This window comes from Piliocolobus tephrosceles, chromosome 6 (genome assembly GCF_002776525.5).
Source record: "Piliocolobus tephrosceles isolate RC106 chromosome 6, ASM277652v3, whole genome shotgun sequence".
NCBI classification, from domain to species: Eukaryota; Metazoa; Chordata; class Mammalia; order Primates; family Cercopithecidae; genus Piliocolobus; species Piliocolobus tephrosceles.
Window position 1 is genome coordinate 72,283,448 of NC_045439.1, and position 18,501 is coordinate 72,301,948.

An 18,501-nucleotide genomic window follows, 5' to 3' on the forward strand; every position below is an offset into this window, starting at 1 on the left:
GGGGGGGGGAGGTGGAGGTCTGGGAGGCAGCAACCCAACCCAGTGGATGGTGAGTTTGACCCAAAGATGCATTGAAAATGGGAGTGGATGTGTGGGGAGTGACACTCCGTCAATATTTCAGGGAACATTGCCAGGGAGGACACCTGTGAGATGGTTTTGTACCTGGCCTGGCCCGTGGAGGGCCTGGAAATGGTCAGCACGGACAGGGGCCAGAGGGGAGCCTGGGTCACTCAATGCTGTGCCCCTGCTGTGGCTTGGAGCCACGGATCCTGCATGGAACTCAGAGCAGGGACGATCTGCCCTGACCTCAGCCCATGGGGAAAGCAGCCACTGCCTGCAGAGAGGGTGGGACTGGGGCAAGAGGCTTGGGGTGACTGGAGCATAGGGATAGTCAGGAAGGCTTCCAGGGGTTTCAGCGTTGTCCCCAACTCCTGCAGCTGAGACCACAGCAGTGTCACAGGCTTCAGGGCTCCTGGGGTGAGCCAGCATTGGCTGGACATGTGGAATGGCCTGTTCCCAGAGACAGGAACAACCTCTGGGAATACAGGCTCCGAGTCCCCCTTTTGCTGAGCATGGCCTGTCCCCTTCAGGAATGGTTTGATGCCGCCGGGTACTACCAGCTGGCAGCCGCTGTGGACCTGGGCAACAAGAAGGGCACAGCTGAAGCCCTACATGCCGTCGGCCACCAGCTCCCACAACTTCCTCCTGGACCGCGAGAAGTCACTCTTCTTCTACCAGAAGGCCAGGACCGTCGCCACAGTGCTCAATGGCTGCAGGGTGAACCTGCCTCCTCTGCCACTCTGCGGGTGGGCCCCCTGGTTGGCCCCCAGCCACCCTCGCTAAGGACAGCATCCGAGGGAGTGGGTTTTGTGCGAGGAGGAGGATGGTCTCCTGCCTCTCCTGGTGTCTCCCATGGCTCATTTTCTGGGAAACGGAGGTATGAAAGCAGGGTTCAAACAGCAATAAATGCTTTTTTGCAGTAACATACTGTACTCCCCAGGGCATCCTTCCCTGTGTGCTTCCTGGGCTGTGTCTAGGGGCCAGCTCCTTCCCTGGTGGCAGCCCTCTGTTCTTGGGGATGAGAAGGACCGTGAGTCCAACAGACCTGGGCCAGGTCACTATGAGCCTCGGTTTCCTTGGCGGCCAGAGGGGAGATGGTGGTAAAACTCCCTGGGCAGCTTCCTGCTCTCTCTGCTCAGAGCTTTTGCTGTAGGTCTCATGCCACCCTTGCCTTTATCCTTCAGGCCACTGTGCCCAGATGTGGGGGCTGCTAGTGCCCCTGTTTGCCATTGAAGAAACAGAGGCACAGAAAGGTTAGCTGTCTCGCCCACCGTCACACAGCAGGTAGGGGACGAGACACAGAGCCCAGTACACTGACCACCACACAACCCTGCCAGCTTGCTGCCAGGAAGGTGTCCCCCATTAGGACCCAAGGTCAGCTCTTGGACTTCTCTTGTGGTGTCAGGAGCGCCACAGGCCCCGGGGATCCCTCACTCAGTGTCCTCTGCTCCCAGATTTGGTTGGGCTGAGTCTGGCCAGTCCCGCCTCTGGCCACCGGTCAGCCCTGCGGGAAGTGAGATGCAGGGATCTCCGCCTGTGTAGACGCTACTACCCAGTATTGAAAACCTTATCTGGGCTGCCCCCTATGCCGTCCCCACAGGCCCCTCCCCTTCCAGCCCCCGGCCCTCATCCCAGTCCCTGGAATCTCTTGGCCACAGGGAACACAGCTCACACGGTCTCTTTGCCAGTTTATGGCAAGCAAACCGAGGTTCAGAGACTGTGGGTGTCCCACGTGATTCTCACATACACTGCACTCTCCCAGGCCCCTCTTTTAAACACTTTAAATGAGGTGACTTTCACATCGCATGCAATTAACTATTTCAACGCGAATAATGTTTTGGCATTTGTGCACGCACAGTCCTGTGCAACCACTCACGCCATGGAGTTTCAAAACGTGTTCATCTCCCCAGAAGAAACCTGCCATCCTCACGAAGCTGTTACCCTTCCTTGGTATCCCCCAAGCCCCTTGTTCAATGGAAGGGGAAACTGAGGCCCGGAGAGAGACTTGCCAGTGGGTGGAGCTCTGATAAGGAATCAGGCACCCATCTGCTGCTTCAGTCCTGGGTTGGTTTTCCACTCAGCAGAGGTGACATAGCCAGGAGGTTCTGGGACCCCATGCTTGCAGCCAGAGCTCTGCCCCGAGCTTCCCCACCAGGGGGCAGCAGAGAGCTTTCCAGAACTGGCCGCGGGGCTGGCGGGAAGCAGCGGGTCAGAGCTGCTGACAAACCTCACGTGGACCCCAGATCGCTGTCTCTGTGGGTTGGGCTTGGGAATTGGAGAGGAGGCTGCATGATTGGAAACGTGAAGACAGCACGGCCTGGCTGGAGGAGCGAGAAGCGCCGTCACGTTTACTGAGGACACAGATCTCCTGCCCGCTGGGCCGGCCATGCAGCCACTCTTCTCGGGGTGGGGTCCGCAGGTCCGGGTTGCTCTCGGCCCCCGACCTGCCTCAGAGTCCCGGGCCTTTGGAACTGTGCCTCCCCATCTCCACCCACCCTGGCTGGTGCCATGAGGGCACTGGATCCTGGGATCCTGTTCCTCTTGGGCAGCAGAGACTGGGGGACCAGAGGAGATGTTGGGTCTTCAAGCCCCACATTCAAACCCCAGTCCACCACTGACAATCTGGGGGTTCGGGGTGAGGGAGTTGATGTCTCTGAGCCCCAGTTTTATCACCACTAAAATGAGACCGACATACTTGGGCAGAGTGCCAGCCCCAGGGCTAACAGAGGCCTGTTTCCTACTGACAATACCTCTTACTCCTAGGAACAGCTCCAACAACCACACACTAGGGAACACTCAACCCAGGCCAACTTGTCAGAGGCACGTGAGCCAGAGCGACTCCATCTTGAATGGGGCCTGGTTAAAGGGAGGCTGAGAACTGCTGGGCCGCATTCCTAGGCAGCTAGGCATTCTTAGTCACAGGATGAGACAGGAGGTCGGCACAAGATACAGCTCATAAAGACCTTGCTGATAAAGCAGGTTGCAGTAAAGTCGGCCAAAGCCCACCAAACCCAAGATGGCCACGAGAGTGACCTCTGATTGCCTTCACGGCTCATTATGTGCTAATTATAATGCATTAGCTGCTACAAGACACTCCCACCAGCGCCACGACAGTTTACAGATACCGTGGCAACATCTGGAGGTTGCACTACATGGTCTCAGAAGGGAGGGCAGAAACTCTCAGTTTCGGGAATTGCCCACTCCTATCCTGGAACACTCATGAATAGTCCGACCCTTGTTTAGCGTATGATCAAGAAATAACCATGCAAATGGGCAACCAGCAGCCTTTGGGGCCACTCTGCCTATGGAGCAGCCATTCTTTTTTTTTTTTTTGGAGATGGAGTCTCGCTGTGTTGGCCGAACTGGAATGCAGTGGCGTGGTCTTGGCTCACTACAACCTCTGCCTCCTGGGTTCAAGCGATTCTCCTGCCTCAACCTTCCTAGTAGCTGGGATTACAGGCACCTGCCACCACTCCCAGTTAATTTTTTGTATTTTCGTGAAGACAGGGTTTTGCCATGTTGGACCAGGCTGGTCTCAAACTTCTCACCTCAGGTGATCCACCTGCCTCAGCATCCAAAAGTTATAGGATTACAGGACTGAGCCACTGAGCCCAGCCAGAGTAGCCATTCTTTTATTCCTTTTCTTTCCTCATAAACTCGTTTTCAGTTTACGGACTTGCCCGGAATTCTTTCTTCTGTGAGATCCAAGAAACCTCTCTTGGGGTCTGCATCGTGACCCCTTTCCAGTAACAAACTTGCCTAACCTCTCAGACCCTTCGTCTCTTCATCTGTAACCAAAGACAAAGCCTCCCCTCAGGTTCCAAAAGTGAGGAGAGAACGCATGGGAACCGAGGGGCACAGAGCTGGTGTGCAGAACCAATATCACAGACTGGGTGTCAAGCCACCGTCATATTGGAAGGAATATCATGCTCTCCCCCACAAGCTATGAGGAACAATATCACAGGGAGGTGTGTACCTTCTCCGGTAGTGGGAGGAGTATCATCATCTCTTCCTTTAGATGACAGCAACAATATCACAGGGTGGGTGTACAACCCTTGTGTTTTTGGAAGCAATGTCATTCTCCTTCTAGGTTTTAAGATTCATATCACAGGCGGGGTGTACACCCCTTGTTATATTGGATGGAATCTCATCTTCTTTCAACTTGTATCTTTAGAACAATATCCCATGGGGGCTGTCCTTCCCTTCAATATTGGTACTAAGACCATCTTCTCCTTTCCTGGATATAAGAAACAATATCACAGGAGGAGTGTACACCCCTTGCAATATCGGTAGTAGTATCATCTCTCCCCGGTGGTTATTAAGGAGAAAATCCCAGGGTGGCTGTATTGGGAGTAATATCATCCGTTCACCCCCTGGATAAGAGGAACCATATCACTGAAGAGGTGTCCACCCCCTTCGATATTGTCAGCCATGTCATCTCTTTCCTGCCTGGATATTAGGAACGATACCCCGGGGTTGAGGGCGGTGTACACCCACTGCGATCTCGAAAGTAAAATCAGCTGCTTTCCCGCTGGATATTAGGAACTATATCACAGGTGTGTGTGCACCTTCTGGGATATTGGGAGTACCATCAGCCTCCACCCCGCTGCATATTAGCAACAATATAAAGGGGGCAGGGTGGTTACAACCCCTGCGATATTGAAAGCAATATATTCTTCTCTTTCCCCTGTACATTAGGAACTATATCACAGGGGTCTGTACACCTTCAGCGATATTGGGATTCATGTTATCGTCTCCCCCACTGAATGTCAAAAACAGTATCACAGAAGGCTGTACACCCCCTGTGATATGGCCAGTAATATCATCGTCTCTACCTTTGGATACTAGGAACAACATCACAGAGGGTGTGAACACTGCCCCGCAGTATTGGGCATAATGTTATCCTTTCCTCCCCTGGATATTAGGAGCGATATCCCTGGTGGTGGGAAGTGGAGTACATTAAGAACAATATCACTGGGTGGGTGTACATCCCCTGAGATATTGGGTGTAGTATCATCCTCTGTTTTCTAGGATATTACGAAGAGTATCACAGGAGGGGTGTACAGCCACAGTCACTGCGTTATTGTGAGCAATAGCATCTTCTCCCCCTCTTGATATAAGGAACAATATCCCAGTGTGTCTGTACATCCCCCACGATATTGGGCGTAATATCGTCGTCTCCCAACGTGGATATTGGGCATAGAGTCACAGGGGGGTGTACGCCTTCTTCGATATTGGGAGCAATATCATCCTCTCCCCTCAGGATTGTAGGCAAAATATCAAAGGGGTTTTACAACTCGTGCGATATGGGCGGTAATATCATCCTCTCCCCACCTAGATGTTAGGAACTATATCACAGGTGGCTGTACACTTCTTGTGATATTGGGAGTCATATCATCGTCTCCCATCGTGGATATTAAGAACAATATTACAAAGTAGGGGTACACCCCCTACGATATTGAGAGAAATATTATGCTCTCTCCTTCGGGATCTTAGGAAGAATATCGCAGGAGGTGTGTACAACCCCTGTGATACTGGCAGTCATATCATCCGCTCCCCCTGAATATAAGACAGGAGGATGTACACCCCGTGATATTGGGAGTCATATCATTTTCTCTCCCTCTGGATATTCAGAACAATAGCACAGTGGGTGTGGACACCCCCTGTGATATTGCCACTGGTATCATCGGCTCCCTCCCAGGACACAGGGGACAATATCACAAGGAGGTATACACCCCCTGCAATATTGGGAGAAATATCTTCCTCTCCCCCGCTGGCTATTAGGAACAATGGCACAGAAGGGGTTTACACCCCCTGCTCTATTGTGGGCGATATCCTCTCCGTTCCTGGATATTAGGAACAATATCACTAGGGAGTGTACACTTCCTGCAATACTGAGACTGATATCATCCTCTCGCCCTCTGGATAGTAGCAATCATATCACAGAGGGGATGTACGCCCGCTGCGAAATCGGAAGAAATATCATCCGCTCGACCTTTGGATGTTAGGGACAGTATCACAGGGGAGGTCTACACGCCCTGTGACATTGGGAGTCATATCATCCTCTCCCACCCAGGATATAAGAAACAAGATGACCGAGGGGATGTACACTCACTGCGACAGGTTCAATGATGTTATCCTCTACCCCCTGGCAATTAGGAATAACATCATAGAGGGGTGTACACTTTCTTCGATGTTGGGAGTAATATCATCCTCTCCCCGCCGGATATCAGGAACAAATCTATTAATTATTAATATTAATAAATATAATAAAATAACCATCGATATTAATAATCACAATAAAGATAGTCAAAATTAATACTGGTTAAAAATGTTAACAAATAGGATTAATAATTAATAGTAAAATCCCTATTAATAATAAAATAATGATATCAGCAATTAATGTTGCTTAAATCAAAACTAAGAGATGTTGGTAATAATGATTAAGAACTGATAATATTGTTAAATGACATTAATAATTAATTTTAAGCTTGCAAAATCATATATGTAAAATAGTTATCCATAATAATGGTATCCTATTAATAGTGTCATTGATAATTATTAAAATCGATCATTGATGTTTAATAATTAATCACATTATTACTCCTAATATCGCAGGGGGTGTACACCTACCTGCGATGTCGTTCCTAATATCCAGTGATGGAGAGTATGATATTAGTTTTAAACTCGTAGTAGGTGTACACTCACGCTGTGACACTGACCCTAATATCTAGTGGGATGGAGTATGACATGACTCCCAACATAGCAAATAGTCTATAAACGTCAGTTATATACAGTTGACTGAGGATGCCGATTTCAATTGTGTCCTTACTGATTTTCTGGCTACTGAATTGGTCCATTTCTGATAAAGGGGTGTTAACGTCTCCAACTATACTAGTGGGTTAATTACTTCTCCTTGAAGTGTATCAGTTTTTGCTTTGGCATTCTGATGCTTTGTTAACAAAAGTACATTTCAGGATTGTTCCATCTTCTTGGAGAATTGACCCCTTTATTACGTAATAATCATCTCTGGTAACTTTCCTTGATGTAAAGTCGACTCTGACTGAAATTAATATCACCTCTTCCATTTTTCAAAATGAGTGTTGGCTGGGTACGGTGGCTCATGCCTGTCATCCCAGCACTTTAGGAGGCCAAGGCGGGATGCTCACCTGAGGTCAGAAGTTCAAGACCGGCCTGGCCAACATGGTGAAATCCCATCTGTACAAGAATAGAAAAAAAAAAAAATAAATTACCCGGGCATGACGACAAATGCCTGTAATCCCAGCTACTCGGGAGGCTGAGGGAGAATCACTTGAACCTGGGAAGCAGAGGTTGCAGTGAGATGAGATCAGGCCATTGCACACCAAAAAATTAGTGTTAACATTTATATCTTTTTCCATCCCTTTACTGTTGATCTATATGTATGTCTTTATATCTAAAGTGGATTTCTTATAGACAATATATAGTTTGGTGCATTTGGACTGACATTGAAAGTAATGATATACAGTTGAATTAACATCTACCATGTTTGTTACTATTTTCTCTTTGTTGCCCTTGTTCTTTGTTTTTGTCTTTCACTTTTTTTTCCTTGTGGTCTTAATTGAGCATTTTCTATGATTTATTTTCTTTCCTTTCTTAGCATATCATTTACTTTTTTTTTTTTTTTTTTTTTTTTTTTTAAGTGGCTGCCTTGGAATTTGCAATATAAATTTACAAGTAACGCAAGTCCACTTTCAAACGACACTACACTGGTTTCTTGATAATGCAAGCACACTATAATAACAAAATAATCCTAATTCCTAATTGCTCCCTCCCATCCCTTGGGTATCACTGCTCTCATTCATTTCACTTATATTTAAGTGTGTGTATATGACATATACATAAGCATATAATACAGTATATTGACTGTCGCTATTACGAATGGACTGTTATGTTAGATCTATTAAGAAAAATGAAAGATTTCCTACCTTCACTATTTCTTCTTTAATGCTTTTTGTTTTTCTATTTATTTTTTTAAACAGACAAGGTCTTTCTCTGTTGCCCAGGCTGGAGTGGAGTAGCATCATTATAGCTCACCGCAGCCTTGAACGGGATCCTGGGCTCAAGAAGTGACCCGTCTCAGCCTCTCAAAGTAGCTGGCACTATAGGTGTCGGCCACCACGTTTGGCTTCTTTTTAATGAGACAGTCTCCCTACGTTGCCTAGGCTGGTCTCAACTAAGAAGCTTCCAGCTGTTTTCCAATCTTTGCCTCCCAGAGTGTTAGGATGACAGGTGTGAGCCCTGTAAACAGACTGTGCTCTTCCTTTCTTTGTGCACAGCTGAGTTACTGACCTCTACTATTTTCTCTCAAGAACTTTGAACATTTTTTGCAAGGCAGGTCTACCGGCAACAAATTTTGCAATTTTTGTCAGAGAAGGTCTTTACTTTTTCTTCGCTTTTGAAAGATAATTTCACAGAGTATAGACTTCTAGGTTAATAGAATTGTTTTCCTCTCAATAGTTCAAATACTTCACTCCACTTTTTGCTTTCATGGTTTTTGAGGGGAAGTTGAATATAATTCTTATCTTTGATCCTCCATAGGGAAGGAGATTACTCTTGTTTCTTTGGTTTTTAATCTTTGATTCACCATAGTTTCAATATTTTATGCCCAAGTAGAGTTTATTTTTGTTTTGTTTTTGTCGTCGTCGTTTTTACATTTATCCTTCTTGGTGTTTTTTGAGCTTCCTGGATCTGTGGTTTGATGTCCGGCTTTAATCTGAGGAAATTCAGCTATTACTGTTACAAATATTTCTTCTGTTGCTCTTTCTTCCCCCTTGCATTACTGTTATGCATGTTTTATGCCTCTGTGGACGTCCCATAGTGCTTGGATACTCTGTTCTTTTTTGCTTTTCAGTTCTGGAGGTTGGAGTTGGGTATTTCCCTTTCCCCCAGGTCAGAAGGCTCTGATAAAATCCCACCAGGTTAGTCTCTAGTTAACTAGCTTCTCTGGAAGGTAGACCTAGTGAAGAGTGCACCTACATATTGAAAAATGATTCCTATTCTCTTTCCCCTGTAGTAAATATGAGGGGATTTTTCTCTGATGTTTACTTCGAGAACCTGGTTGAGCTTCTGATGATACAACTCACAAAAGCATGAGACCCATACGCACAGGCCTCCTGGAGGTTTCAACTCTCAGACGTGGCCACACCTCACTGCAGCAATTTGTCAATTCCAGTTCAGGTATTCCAATCCCAGCGTGGGTTCCTTGGAGCATTGTGCTCCAGTGTACGGTGATTCTCCGCTTTACCTGTCCAGCCAATCTGGGGACAGTGGCTTGCCTGTGACCTCACGTCTCTTGCAGGTTGAAGAAGAACTGCTGATTTTTCAGTTTGCTCGGCTTTTTACCTGTGAGGAGGGAGTGACAATTCTCAAGATTATCATGTATGGAACCTGAAATTCCCCAACTCCATTATAGTACAAAGTGTCTTCCCTTCCTCTGGCTCAAGAATTAAAATATTTTCGTTCTTTGACACATTGTAATTTGATTCCCTAAATATTTATAATTGTAGATTTAAAAACTCGGTCTTCTGCTGTATCAGACATCTAGACGGGCATTTTCCACCAGAATTATGAGAGTCCCCTTATAGAACTTGAAACCTTCCTTGTAGCCTCATATAAATATATAAACAGGTACAATTATTTTACTACTATATTTTTAACTCAAAATGCTCATACTATACTTTCAATAAGAAATACAAAGAGGCCGGGTGAGGTCGCTCACATCTGCGATCCCAGCACTTTGGGAGGCTGAGGCGGGTGGATCACAAGACCAGGAGATTGAGACCATCCTGGCTAACACGGTGAAACCCCGTCTCTCCTAAAAATACAAAAAATTAGCCAGGCATGGCAGCGGGCAGCTACTTGGGAGGCTGAGGCAGGAGAATGGCATGAACCCTGGAGGCGGAGATTGCAGTGAGCCCAGATCGCGCCACTGCACTCTAGCCTGGGCAACAGAGCAAGACTCCGTCTCAAAATAAATAAATAAATAAATACAAATATAGTATTTTCTATTTTTCATATTAACTGGCATGTCTTTCACGCAGCAAATCCAGTTCTGACCGGGTGCAATTCATGTGCTCAGCCACCGCACGTGGTGACAGAGACCATCCTGCATGTGTGTGCACTTTTTACTGCCTTTTTCTTAACCACAGATTCTACCTCCTGTTTCTGTGTATGCAGTGATTATTTGCTGAGTATTACACATTGTAGGTAACATGTTGAGCACACTCAGGATCCCTAACCTTCCTCTGAAGCTTTCCAGCTCTTGTTTTAGCAGGTAGCACAGGCACTGCTGGGTCATCGTGACACGGGCAGGCTTGGATTGATTCACTGCTAGTGTGGATCTGTGGAGAACTCCCATCCTGCACCCACTCCGATCTCCCCCTCCTGGACGTGGTAGGATGGCCATGCTCCGCCCACATCTGAGCTCTCTCTGATCTCCCCCTCCCGGAGGTGGTAGGGTGATATGCTCTGCCCACACCTGAGCTCTCTCCAATCTCCGCCTCCTGGACGTGGTAGGGTGGCCAAGCTCAGCTCACACCTGAGCTCTCTCCGAGCTCCGCCTTCTGGACTCGGTAGAGTGGCCATGCTCCACCCACACCTGCGCTCTCTCCGAGCTCCGACTTCTGGACGTGGTAGGATGGCCATGCTCCGCCCACACCTGAGCTCTCGGTGCCACCATCTGCAGGTGTACTCCAGAGGACAAGTGTACTGTGGGTGCGTCTCGTTCATTCTCCTGGCCTTGCCCTCCGTTCTGGTTGGCACAGCTGTGGTCACAGACTAAAAACAGCCCCCTCATTCGTTTTGTGCAGCTTTACAGTTGTTTATGGCAGATGTGTGATTTGGGTCCCTGTTCCCTCATCATGGCTAGAACAAGTTTTGGCAAATTATTCTTATATCTTTACATTTGAAAACTAAAGGGAAGTTTCACCCATAGAATATTAGTGTTGCCACAATCCTAATGAGTGTTTCTCCAGAAACTATGATCCAGGTCAGCAGCCAGTCGTTTCATAGAAGATAAACTTCAAGAACATTCTCTGAAGGGCAGTGAAACTGAGTAAGATCTAACCACTGTTACCAGCAACCAAGAAAAATAGGTAAGAAAATGCAACTAAGATTTGGATCAAGTAACTACAGTAATAAACATGCAAACTATCGCTAAGCACAAAATAGGCTGGGAGTAAAAACATAAACATAAAAAATATTTATGATATTGACATTTATGATTTTACAAAACTGCCCCATGTGATATCAAGAGGACTCCTGATGAAAACTTACAAAGGATGCTTTATGGTTTATATAAAAATGTTAGTCAAATAAATCCAAATATTTCACAAAAATAACATTTCAAATAATTTTTTTTTATATTTTGCAGACAATGAAGTTATTCATCATGCATGACCCAGTAACATTTCTCAGTGGTTGGATTCAGTACGAGAAATAAGCAAATAATCGCACTGCTTCTTCCATTTCAAAGTCATGTCTCTTACAAAAAGTGGTCAAGAAAAATGCCTGTTGCCTTACATACGGGTTAGTGCCAAAAATTTGGTTTAAAATATTTCAAGCGGGTTATCCTTTTACATCCATGTTGTTAGTTTCACAAAGAACACATACAAATGCAATTTTTTTTTACCGTAAGTTTTTGCAAATTATAATCATAAACTAAAGAAACAGGATTAAGCATATTATTTTTTGAGATATGTCTAGTCTAGTTCTGTTGCCCAGGCTGGAGTGCAGTGGCACAATCATGGCTCACTGCAGCCTCAACCTCCCCCGGCCCAGGTGATTCTCCCACCTCAGCCTCCCGAGCAGCTGGGACCACAGGCACACACCACCATGCCCGGCTGATTTCTGTATTTTTTGTAGGGATGGGCTTTGGAATGTTGCCCAGGCTAGTCTCAAATGCTGGGACTCAAACAATCTGCCTGCCTTGGCTTCCCAAAGTGCCAAGGTTACAGGCATGAGCCACCACGCCTGGCCTAATCATTTTTAGAGTCTCTATGTATTACTGTTATTTTTTTCCTAATTGAGATGGGGGTCTTGCTCTGTTGCCCCGGCTGGAGTGCAGTGGTGCCATCTCAGCTGACAGCAACCTCTGCCTCCCGGGCTCAAGTGATTCTCCCACCTCAGCCTCCCAAGTAGCTGGGACTACAGGTGTACACCACCAGGCTCAGCTAATTTTTTGTACTTTTGGTGGAGACAAGATGTACAAAAGACATTTCTGTACATTTTGCCATGTTGTCCAGGCTGGCCTTGAACCCTTGGGCTCAAGCCATACACCTGCCCTGGACTCCCAAAGTGCTGGAGTTATAGGCATGAGCTACCGTGCCCAGCCCTTAATTATGTGCTGTGACTTAATATTAAAATAAAGAAAGGGAGGAGCCCAAGGGAGCACGTTGGCAGAAAGGGCTCCCTTGCCAACAACCTTGCTAGCACGGTATTCACTCCCTTGCCTGCTGGCACTGCGTTCTTTAGAAGAACATGTTATGTGTCAATGAAAAACAAGAACAACATAGGAACACCCTGTCTCTACAAAAACTTAAAACTTAGCTGGGTGTGGTGGCGAGCACCTGTGGTCCCAGCTGCTTGAGGCTGAAGTGGGAGGACCACTTGAGCCAAAATATAAACTCACAACTGCAGTGAGCCAAGAGCTGCCATCCTGATGCCGAATTCCAACCTTGGTGACAGAACAAGACCTTGTCTCAAAACAACAAGCAACGAAAACCCAAAATGATGCACTCTAAGTTCTGTCCTATAAATTCCACTACCTTCATTTGTAAAGGTACGTAAAGGTGAAACTCAGGAGCTGCTTGCACTCAGGAGCTGCTTGACCTCAGCTCTGATCTGAAGCACGTCCTTCTGTCTCACTGCTTGCCAAGACTAAGCTAAACTTCAGAAGTAAAAATTCTCCCCAAAATGTTGTACATTTTCAACTATTCACATTGTACCTTCAGTTTCTCTTGTATTGGAGGAAAAACGCGGTGTCATTTAAAGTGATATGTATCTTCAACGTGGGATGTAAGGTGATTCAGGTCCTTTGAGAAGACAAGCTTGCAACAATGACATGAATAATGTTGGAATCAAAATCACAGAACCTAAACACCAAATAGCGTAGGTTCAATCCGTGTCTCTAACAAGTATCTGGATAACTAGTATCTGGATAACAAGTATCTGGATAACAAAACTATAATTATTTGGGCAGAGAAAATCGAGAATTGGGGTAGTTATGTAAAATTCAAGATTAAAGAAAAGCAGTATTATATAGCAGAAATATAAATTGGCCATTATCTTCAGTAATTTAGATCAGGGGTCGGCAGGTCTGTGCACCAAATCTGGTCCGTTGTTCTTGTAAATTAAGTTTTCTGGGTACACAGCCATATGCACTTGCTATCACCCATGGCTGAGGGCAGAGTTGAGTGGTTGTGAGCGACCTTATGGCCTGCAGGAACTGAAATACTAGCTGGCACCTTGCACGCAAAGTTTATGACCTGATTCAGGTAACTGCCTAAACTGTCCAATTCGCTTGTTCTAAAACAATCCAACAATATAACACACTTGTCTGAAGATTTGAGAACACGCACGCACCAGCCTATCCAGAAGAAAAGTCCAATTCCACCCAGAGGGTTACAAACTCTTCCCTTTTCCCTATAAAGAATTAAATGAATAAAACTGTGTGAGATTTTACTGGTATGTATCATATGTATGAGTCTTGATGAAAAGTTAAAAATGTGTATTTAGGCCGGGCGCGGTGGCTCAAGCCTGTAATCCCAGCACTTTGGGAGGCAGAGACGGACGGATAACGAGGTCAGGAGATCGAGACCATCCTGGCTAACACAGTGAAACCCCGTCTCTACTAAAAAATACAAAAAACTAGCCAGGCGAGGTGGTGGGCGCCTGTAGTCCCAGCTACTCCAGAGGCTGAGGGAGGAGAATGGCGTAAACCCGACAGGAGGAGCTTGCATGAGCTGAGATCCGGCCACTGCACTCCAGCCTGGGTGACAGAGCCAGACTCCGTCTCAAAAAAAAAAAAAAGTGTATTTATACAAATACATAATGTTACTTTTCCTTCCATGTTTAACTCATACACTGTTTTTGGACTTCTGGTTCACAAAATCTGCATTTCTGCACCATGATTTTGAAGGCGAAATCCCAACTGCTGGGCTAGTGGTCAATTCTGAGGCGCCCAACATGTTCAGGAGGCCGTGTCAGGGAGCGTGTGCCTTACCTGGAGGGGTGTAGGTGTCCATGGAGGTCTGCACGTCCAGGGACCTGCGTTTGGAAGGCATAGGCACCGGCCATCTTATGCTCTTTGGGTTTGGCCAGAGCCACCTGGACGGCTTCCGTGTGGACGTCTGAAACAGAGAGCTCAGTCACTCAGGGCTCAGCTGAGGTCCCAGAGGCCAAGCTGCACCCTCCTCTCTGTCCCCATAACACGGTTCATCCACCTTCTGATACTCACCAACAGATGGGTGGGTGAGGAAAGAAAATCAGTGTTTACAATTCCGGTGAAGACATTAAAATTTATTCACAGACTTTTAATTATTCATTTCATTACTGCAGAATCCATATCCACAAGAAAACACTGGCTGTAAACTGCACTGAGATTTTTCTTTTTAGGGTAAATGGACCTTGAACTTTGGAGATTCTTTGTAGGTCACACGTTTGAGCCTCCAAATCCTTTCACTGTACCGCTGAGAGGCGTGTGCACTCCTCGCACCCCAACTCACACAGCCATGGTCGCAGCTCAGCTCAACACCAGCCATGGGCCAGGACTGTGTTGGCTATGGATATGGTTTGGCTGTGTCCTCACCCAAGTCTCAACTTGAATTGTACGCCCAGAATTCCCATGTGTTGTGGGAGGGACCTAGGGAGAGGTTATTGAATCACTGGGGTCCATATTTCCTGTGCTATTCTTGTGATAGTGAATAAGTCTCATGAGATCTGATGGTTTATCAGGGGTTTCTGCTTTTGCTTCTACCTCGTTTTCTCTTGCTGCTGACATGTAAGAGGTGCCTTTCGCCTCCCACCATGATTCTGAGGCCTCCCCAGCCATGCGGAACTGCAACGCCAACTAAATCTTTTTCTTCCCAGTTTCGGGTACGTCTTTATCTGGAGCATGGAAATGGACTAAAACAGCCATTAACACATTTTGTGGCTATTAACCCGTGACATTAATTCCACACATTCACTGAATGCCTCCTCTGTAAGTCCCTATGGGCTGGGGATGCAGTGGTGATAAGGCAGACAGTCTCATGGCATCTCACGCAGGCCACTTCTTAAGGGATGAGACAGGTGATAGATGGGATAGGGAATTAAAGCAGAGACAGATGCAGCGGGAACTTCAAACTGTGAAGCCAGGGAAGAACCCTCTTAGCACAAAATCAGAACAACAGGAATGAACCATACTGGCTGTCAAGACAAGAATCTTCGAGACACAGGCAAAAACCCGCTCAAAGGCCCTAAACTGTCAGTGAGAACAGTGTTAGCAGAAGAAAACCACCACCACCATCATCACCACAAATGGCCAGCGTAAGTGAAGACGGGTTGGAGCAGTTTTCTCTGAAGCTGCGAGAATGAGCCCACTGAAAGGGAATCGGACATGGCTTTCCAGCTTAAACCCCCCACGCTGCCACCTGAGACAGGACCCAGACCCGCAGCATCACGCCCACAAGCAGCTCACCGCACTGCTTGGTCTTGGTCAGCCTTTGTGCACACTTCTCTCCCTACCTAGAAAAAGAGCCCGGTCATCTGGCCACTATTTCTAATTCCCAGGTCAAAAACCACAACGTGTCTGACTTGGCTCATGGCCGAAAACTGAAGGGATCGATGAGGTGACAGCCCACTCATTTCCACAAATCGCTTTTTGTTTTGCATATTCTCTGTTTTAAACTTTTTGGATGTAATTTCAAACACACAGAAAATCTGCAAGACCAGCGTAGTGAATTCCCACATAACTTACCAGGCTCAACTTAGGTCCAACTGCTCCCATCTTACATCACTGCTTTCCCCCCTTCCCCATGAATTTTCTAAGTCAAATGAAAATAAATTTCAGATACTATGTCCTTCCATACCTAAATGTTTCAGTGTATTTCCTAAACACAAGGATATGCTCTCACATTCATTTTCCTCAAGATCAGGAAATTAAACAGTCATATACAAAATTCACTTTTAAATGGTGTCAGCTGCCTCCATCATTTTCTTACGTTGTCTTCCTATTTGAAGATCCAATCCAGGATCATGAATTGATTTGTCATGTGATTTTTACCCGCCCAGAATCCAAGTTTCTCAGCTTTTGTGTTTCTTGAAATTGGAAATGTGAAAGAATACAGGTCAGTTATTTTACAGCTTGTCCTTTATTTTGGTATCTTCCAGACTAGACTCAAGGGTATGCATTTTAGCAGGGACACCGCAGAAGTGTGTCCTGTGTGACAATGTTAACATCGGCAACACAGTGAAGGTGGTGCTTAAGTTCCTCCAAAGCAAAGACGCTACTTCTCGCGTTGAAATTAAGATTTGGGAGGAGACACCATGACACTATGTGCATATTCTGTTTTCCATGAGTTCTTCACTACTAGTTTTAGCATCCACTGATTTCCTATCATTCCTTCTAAATCATTAGATCTTCCATATTCACTGAAAAATAATTATTTCATCTTTCAGCATTCATTTACATATGTTGATATGTACTCGTGGAGTCTGGCTTAGTGGGTTATGATTCACAGTTTTACAATGGTTTGTTGTGTTGCTCAACGGGTTCCAGATCTGATACCTGACTCCCCAGCCCTTGGACCAAGGCTCCTTCTAGTGAAGAACGGTGTTTGGAAGCTAAGACAGGGCACCGGGTGCTGCTGGGCATTGCTGGCAAGCAGAACACACAACACGCCTGTACACACATGTACACTCACACCCATGCACAGGCACTTGTGTCCCTGTCTACATCTGTCAGGAGCCACCAGCTTATACTGGTACCTCCTGCTGCAACCAAATCCCACATGATCCATTCCAGGCTTTGGCCTTTTCTTCTTTCTACCTCTCTTGCCAAGAAAGAAACCTGGCTCCTGTAACACTCAATAGATTCACTAATTTATTAAGCTTATTTGCTTAAGCCTGGCGATACAGCAATGCTTTCAGAATGGCTATCTAATGCCACTGTAACAAATCTATCGAGTTCAGTGTTCCTTTGTAATTATTTTTTCATTGTTTTTTGGAAGGGAGGGAGCACAAAGTATACACAGTGAAATGTTCAGATCTTAAGTACACTTCGCGCATTTTGATAAATGGAAATCTATTACCCTAACCAAATCTTTTGCCTCAAAGTTGCCACAAGTCCCCTCCCAGTCTGCACAGGCACCACGTGGCTCTGGTGCTCGTGCAGCCGGGGACTGGGGGCGGATCCGCGGGCTCAGAGTGCCCAGTCCCTCAGGCCCTCTGTGTGTCCCCTTACTCCCTGCTCCCTGGCGTTAATGCCCGCCATCCTCGATTTCCTGATAGGCAAAAGGGGGTTAATTCTAAGAGTGCTAACCGAACTGGATCACTTAACACCGCGTCCGGCCCAGAATACCCCTTGAGCAATGACAGGTATTGCTGCGCTGTTACCATTGCGCTGGGTCCAGGTTTCCTGTGAGCCCTTTAGGTTCTTTGCCGTAAAGACCACTCAATGGTCCAGTCCAGGCCTGTCTGTGGCAGATGGACAGGTGAGTGGCCAATGCACACGTGTGATGCTGAATGGGACCGTGCAAAGCTGGCCCTGCGTATTTTGGTCAACGTAAGGAAAAAGCCACCCATGCTTGCTCGCTGCCGCCCTGCGGTGTCCAGAAGGAGCCGCTTAAAGGCAAGTGTGCCGCACCTACCTTCTTGGAAGGAGACGGCAAGACCAGATTGGCTGGAGCTGGGAAGTTGTGCGCTACAGATCAGGGCTGCGTAACCCAGAGAAGGCATCACTCGAAACACGTGCTGGAGGGCAGCCAATCCGACCCGATCGTCCACCTCCAGGGTCAGCCACGGGGCTCCTCTTGATGTGTCATCCTGATCAGCCCTCACAGAATAAATGAGCCTTTGACTTCAGCCTGTCCTAGGTACAACACCAGCGACTCCCACCTCCCACGTCCTGAACCAGCCTGTTCCGGGGATTGCTGTGGAGGTAGAGGAGCAGGTCCAAGACATCTAGTGGCATTTCCTGGCAAGCACACTCACCATGCTTGACCATAAAACTAGGGGTCAATTGGTTTTACGGAGGGACTGTAATTTACTTGCGGCACGCATGGATACTGATTGACCCAGGGAGGGGCACGGAGGAGGCTGAAGGAAAACCCATCGTGACTGCCCCAGGCATTCCCGCACACACCGACATCTTCAGACTCGGGCGGTGTCCTAGTCTTACAATCAAACGGAAGCCCAGAGAAA

The 18,501-nt window shown here is 46.8% G+C and overlaps 1 pseudogene; it reads left to right on the forward strand.

Moving 5' to 3' along the window:
• The window catches only part of LOC111534951, a 19,283-nt pseudogene extending 18,305 nt beyond the window's left edge, over positions 1-978 (forward strand).
• The last annotated feature ends 17,523 nt before the right edge of the window (positions 979-18,501 follow it).